This window comes from Malania oleifera, chromosome 6, assembly GCF_029873635.1.
Source record: "Malania oleifera isolate guangnan ecotype guangnan chromosome 6, ASM2987363v1, whole genome shotgun sequence".
Lineage (NCBI taxonomy): Eukaryota > Viridiplantae > Streptophyta > Magnoliopsida > Santalales > Ximeniaceae > Malania > Malania oleifera.
Genome location: NC_080422.1, coordinates 60435464 through 60442264, shown reverse-complemented (window position 1 = coordinate 60442264; position 6801 = coordinate 60435464). Strand labels below are relative to the sequence as shown.

General features: G+C 38.2%; 1 non-coding gene across 1 annotated transcript; it reads left to right on the top strand.

Annotated features, from left to right (window-relative positions):
• Positions 1–6261: 6261 nt before the first annotated feature.
• On the top strand, positions 6262–6368 carry LOC131158996 (small nucleolar RNA R71). The gene has a single exon (XR_009137611.1). It is a non-coding gene; the product is annotated as a small nucleolar RNA R71 (small nucleolar RNA).
• Positions 6369–6801: the final 433 nt, after the last annotated feature.

Here is a 6801-nt window from a genome sequence, read left to right as displayed (position 1 = left end):
CGCAGATAGAGAGTATATTGATTACCCTGGTTTAGAGGGTAAGTTTTGTATTTTTGGGTAGTCAACACTGGAGAGAGAGACGTATGTAGCTATGGTTGAAAATACTAAATTATGGTATTGTATATGCATGTATATGTGGTTATGGGATTTATGTTTTTTCGCTGCATAGGAATGCCTATTATATGTAGGTATTGGAGTAATTTATTATTTTTTTTTAAAAAGGTGAAAATTTTGAGGATGTTACAGATACTCACTCTCGGGGACACATCACAGAATGATCAAGTTTGGGTCTATTTTGAACAAATCCTAGTCTTCCCATATCTACTGGCGCACTTATGAAAAGAACATTGTTGGCCTTACAAGGCTTAAAATCTTATTTTGATAGTAAAAAATCAGAGGAACTTAACATATTTGGTTAAGTGATGATATTTCAGGACTCAAATATGTGAATAGAAGGTCAAGTGCTCACAAGGATTATTGAAAGCTTATACTCCAAATAAAGATGATCAAATGAAGCTTAAAGAGTATTAAAGCATGGATTCAAAGATGATCTAATAAAGGTTGAAGTATATTGAAGCATGAAGTTATAGATGAAACTTAAAGCAAAATTGAAAATGAAGAATGGAAGCTACACATGAAGACTTACTGCTTAGAGGGCTTAAATTTAAGAAGTCTCATGTGGGTACTTCATTTGATTTCAATATGGATACATGAAGCTCTTAGGTTAATTACTTAGACCTAGATACCTTTTAAATACTTGGACAATATTTTTATAAGGTAAAAATTTATTTAAAAAAAGGTTTAATTTATTTTTTGAATGAAAAGCACCAAAACAGGGTTCTTTAAATTACCTTCTTTTTTCTATATCTGTGTTGATAAGCATTTCTCTCTATCAAACACTCCTTATTTTAAAGAGTGTTCAACATGAAAGTTTTGGTATTTTCTCTTAACTTTCTGTTGATACCAATAACGTTAATATCAGAGTTGTATAGTGAAATTTATGTGCACAATACTGAAGGCTAGTTGAAGTTGTCAACATCCTAAGTGACTGACATAATCTATCCAGGTGACCGAACAGCAACCCGAGAGGACCCAAGTGGCTGACTCAGTGTTTCCAATCTACTGAATCCTTGCTAACTTTGAATTATCTGTGTTTTTATCTATCCATGCGACTGACTCTCTGTTTCTAGTCAACTGACTCTTCGAGATTTCAAATTTTAAAAATAACGAGAAATTTCCAAATTTGACTTTTTGAATACTAAATGTTATGAAAACTTGGGAAACACTCCAAGTTACTTGGGGAACATGAAATACTCTTGATTAATCATCTATAAATATCTCCCCAAGGCTAAGGATTCAAACACACCAAGCAATTACATCAATCAAGCTTTCTTGCTCTCAAAACTCTCAATACTCTCAAAAACTCTCTTGTGCGATTACTTTCTGAAATTTTGTATTGAGAATTTTCTAATTTAAAGCCACAGTTCTTTGAGTTTCTACTGAGATTTTCCAAATCTAAAGAACCTTTGTGATATTATCTTGAGCTTCATTCTTTCTATATTGATTTCTATTGAAGTATAGTGTGCTAATCAATTGTACTAATCAGCTCTTGTAGAGAGTGTCATTGTACACCATTTTTTTTTTTTTTTTTTTTTGTGATGATTCAGGATTGTTGGATCATTAAATTTGCAAGAAGAGTAATTCTTGTGTAACCAAGTGTGGGGTCTCGCTTGGAGAGGAGGGCTCTATCCTATTGAAAGAGTGTTATAAAAGGTTTTCTCCACCCGTAAAGGAGTGGTATAGTGGAATCCTTAGGTGTGTTGCCTAAGGCGAGGACATAGGCAGGCATAGCCAAACCTCGTAAAAACTCTCATCTCACTCTCTTCCCTACTCTCATTTAATTTCCTATTTATACTAATTTTGTGGTTGGACTTTAATTTTTTATCATAGACACTACATGGATTGGAAATTAAATAAACCAAGGTTTAATTTGATTTTGGGATTGTGGAAACCAAAAGGGAGTATGTTGGTTGATCAATATAAATTGTAGAAACCTTAAAGGGAGTACGTTGATTGGTTAACACCCAAGACTAATTAACTGAAAATTTTTTTAAAGTCTAAGTTTTTGGAAGATTGTTGGAAGTTTAAATTGTGCTTTATATTGAGAAAACAGGTTCATAAACACAGGGCTTTTTCTCAGCAAGCATACATTCTCAAACTCTACTTTGAGTTACTGAGTCTTGACAAGCATTGCTGAAATCTTTCTCTATTGTGAATTGTGTTAAGTTTGTGTTGATTGGATTGTATTGAATTACTAAAAAGAATAAACAACTTAGTATATACATTCGTAAAGGTTTTACAAAGTTAATTTTCCACTAAACTTGTAATTGAAAACCTACTTTTCTTTTTTAATTGCATAAATTAAAATAAATAAAGATCAATCAAAGAAATTTTAAAATCCCAATTCACGCCCCATCTTAGGAATACACCTTCCTTTTCAAACTTGTCTTTCTTTCGCTGTGTCCAATCATAAGGAATAGCTCCTGTGACTAAGTAATTAGCAATCATAGCAAACCATGGGAGCTAAGAAGACATAGTAAAGAGCTGACCATTGAGAAAGGAATCTTGAACTGGATAGGGGTTGGTAGACCCCTCAACTTAAATTCGGGACAAATGATCAGCTACATGGTTTTTTATCCCCTTCCTATCCTGGATTTCATAATCAACTCCTGCAAAAGCAAAGTCCACCTAATCAACCTAGGTTTGGTTTCTTTTTTAGTAAGAAGGTACCACAAAGTGGCGTGATTGGAGTACACAATGACCTTTGACCCTAGGAGATAAGAGCATAATTTATCAAGGGCGAAAACTAGTGCTAGAAGCTCTTTCTCGGTGGTGGTATAATTCAATTGTGCTCCATGAAGATTCTTACTAGCATAGTAGATCACATGAGGCAACTTATCGACCTAGCAGCCCAACACAGCCCCTATGGCGTAATCCGACACATCACACATGATCTCAAAAGGAAGGAACCAATCGGATGGCTACATGATCGAGGCGAAAAAGAGTAGCATCCTACGAGTTTCAAATGTAGTGAGACAATCTTTATCAAAATGAAAGGGTGCATCTTTTATTAACAAGTCAGTCAAAGGCCAAGAAATTTTGCTAAAGTCCATGATAAATTGCTGATAAAAATTGGCATGCCTTAAGAATGACCTCACTTTTTTTTATAGACGTAGGGGAAAGAAGTTTGGAAATCAACTCTACCTTAGCCCCTATCTACTTCAATCCCCCTAGCAGAGACAATGTCACCCAACACTATGCTCTCTTAAACCATAAAGTGGCTCTTCTCCAAGCTTAGCACCAAATTCATGTCCACGCATCTTTCAAGGTCTTTGGACAGGTTTTCCAAACATAAATCAAAGGAGGATCCAAATACGAAAAAATCATTTATAAATAACTCAAGAAATTCCTTGACTATGTGGAAAATGATGGCTAGCATGCACCTTTGAAATGTCCCTGGTGCATTGCATAGCCCAAAAGGCATCCTCTTATAGCAAAAGGTCCTAAATGGGCAGGTGAAGGTAGTCTTCTCCTGATTATCTAGGTCGATTGCCACCCAAATGTATCTATAATTCTAATCCAAAAAAGCAATAAAAATTCTGTCCTGCTAGCCTCTCTAATATTTGATCAATGAATGGTAATGGGAAGTGATCTTTTTGGGTAAGGTTATTAAGTTTTTGATAGTCAATGCACACCCGCCGCCCGCTAGTGACGCTAGTGGGGATACCTTCACCCTTATCATTTTCAATAATTGTGATCCTAGATTTTTTGGGGACCACTTGCGTGTTCACAAACTCAATGTCAGAAATAGAAAATATAATCCCCACATCTCGGAGTTTGCCCACTTCCTTCAATACCACCTCCTTTATATTGGGGTTTAACCTGTGTTACATCTCATGAATGGGTTTAGCATTTGGTTTAAGGTGAACCCAATGCATGCAGACAGATGGATCTATACCCCTAAGGTCCACCGTTGACCATCCTTTAGCTCTCTTATGTTTTTCGTAGAACATGAATGAGCCTAAATTTCTACGAACTATCCAAGCTAGATGATATGATCACGGACAGAGTCTCTTGGGGGCCTAAAAAGACATACTTGAGAGAAGTTGGCAGAGGCTTCAACTCAAGTGATGGTGGAACCTCAATGAAAGGACATACTGGAACGCCAAAGAGGGTAGGAAGATTTTCAAAGTTATTTTTCCAGGGTTGTTTTTCGAAGTTAAAGGTCAATTCACCAACAGAAGAGATACGCACACACGGGTCCTCCAAGCCTGTAGTAGAAGACTGATCAAATGGAGGTCTGTCCTTAAGGGAACTACTCAAAAGAGTCGAAAGGGCATCCTTCTCAACACCCTCATCAATCATGTCTACATCCTCTAATTGAGGGTTATAGGATGGGTGATGGGGATTTTGGAATACATTCAGTCAGAGCTATATGTTGCCGAAGGATGTCTATAACGTCAGTCCTACACTAGATACATGCATTAGCAATGGCTAAAAATGGTCGTCCTAGAAGGATCAGAATCTGTCGTTTAGGTGGATTAGTTGGTTTTATGTCTAAGCTAATGAAATGAACAGGGTAAAAGAACCTATCGACCTTTACTAAGACATCCTCTATAACATCCCAGGGCCATTTTACAAATTGGTTGGCGAAACTTAAGGTGACTGGTGTGGGCTTCAATTCTCCTACGCCAAATTTTTCATAGACTAAGTAGGGAAGTAGGTTCACACTTGCTTCCAAATCTAAAAGGAACCTATCGATGGTGTATCTGCCAATTACACATGAGATGGTGGCAATGTCGGGGTCCTTAGGTTTGTGGGGAATAGAACCTAGAAGAATTGAGCTCATATTCTCGGTCAATTTGACTCTTTTGTTTAAGTGTACCTTAAATTTGCGCTTTTGGATGCACAAATCCTTGACAAACTTAGCATAAGTAGAAACTTTCTTGATGGCTTCTAAGAGAGGAAGATTAATCTTTGCTTGCCTAAAGGTGTCCATCATGGCTCTTCAATTTCTTCCTTCTTAAGCTTAGAACGTACTTGAAGGGCTGCAAGGTATGACACTAGAGGGACATAAAATTCCTTATGAAGGGCATAATGTGGTTGTGCTCCTCCAGCAGAGGGAGTGTAAATCTCAAGATTGTTCACCATATTGGAAGGGGAGGGGGCGCAAAATGCAATGCTAGGCTCTGCCCTCATCTTCTCCTCACCCTTACCTTGCTCTAACTTCTCTCCAATCCTTTTGTTCACCTCCTTACCACTCTAAATAATGGTCACTGCCTAGGCCTACTCATGATACAATGAAGGACCAGTAGTCAGCTCACAATTTACCTCATATTGGCCCTTAAGGTTCACTAGATGCTGATTTAGCAACTAACCCTTACTTCTCCGAATCAAGGAGGTGGCCAGTTGGCCCATGGTGGCTTCTAGCTTAGTAATATGCTAAGAGAAAGAGTGGAGTAATTTCTAATCCATTTGGTTATCAACCTCAATGCCCTTAAGGGCTTTGAACACCGTCTCTTGAAAAGATCTATCATATTACGGCTGAAAAGGAGATGGTTGCTGATAAGATGAAGGTCTAAGAGCTGATAAAATGAATGTCTAAGAGCAGAAATAAGAGGATTTTGAGAGTTTCGGAATGGGTGAGGAGGTGGAGTAGTGGGTGATTGTTAAGGTCGTTGATCTTGAATACCCGAAGCTTATGGCCTCTAAGAGAAGTTAGTATGCTTTTTCCACCCAGAATTGTTCGTATTTAATGAAGGATTATTGGTCAGCCTATCATACCAATTTTGGGTGGCCTTAACTTCTTACACAAACTCAAGTGAGGAAGGCACATGAAGATAATTATAATATGAGTGTGAAGGATCAGAACAAATGGAACACACATCTGCACATGCCATAGGCTAAGGTTGTTGTCCTAAGGACAATAACTGATCTAACTTTTTTACTATGGTGTGCAGTGTGGGCGCTAGGTCATGGCTCATGGCTAACTCACAGACTCTCTTAGGATTGGAAGCGGAAGGTTGAGATGGTCTACGAGCAGAAACAACATGTTGCTGAGAATTTTTGGTGAGGATCTCGAAGAGAGCCCATGCCTTATTCTCATGTTTCGTGAGGAAAGTACCACAAGATGCATCAACCATGGACTAGTCTCGCTAAGCTAATCCTTCATAGAAGGTTTAAACTAATTGTCACTTAGGGACTTGGTGATGTGGGCATTTGCGCAAGACGTCCCTAAAGTGCTCACATGTCTCGAAAAATAGTTCCTCATCTAATTGTAAGAAACTAGTGATGGCCTTCCTCAGTTTGCTAGTCTTCCCAGTTGGAAGTACTTTTTTAAGAACTCATGTTGTATGGTGGCCCAATTGGTCACCAAGTTTGGCTCTAAGGAATTTAACAAATCTTTGGCCTTGTTCTTTAGAGAGAATGGGAAAAGCCTCAATTGAAGGGCATCATCACCAAAATTAGGTATACGGATGGTGGAATCGATTTAGATAAATTCATCTAGATGCTTGTAAGGATTTTCAGTCAAATTCCCATAGAAGTTGGGAAGCATCGAGATGATGGAAGCCTTAGTCTCAAATTGTGCTGCCTCCACCTCCGGGAACCAGAAGTATGATGGCGAAGTGTACTTGTTGGGTGTGCGAAGTAGTCTCTAAGGGGCCAAAGCAGTTGCTCCTCTACCACAGGTTGGCAAGGATCTTGAGGTTTTGGGATTTGAAAGGCGGGAACTGGATTACA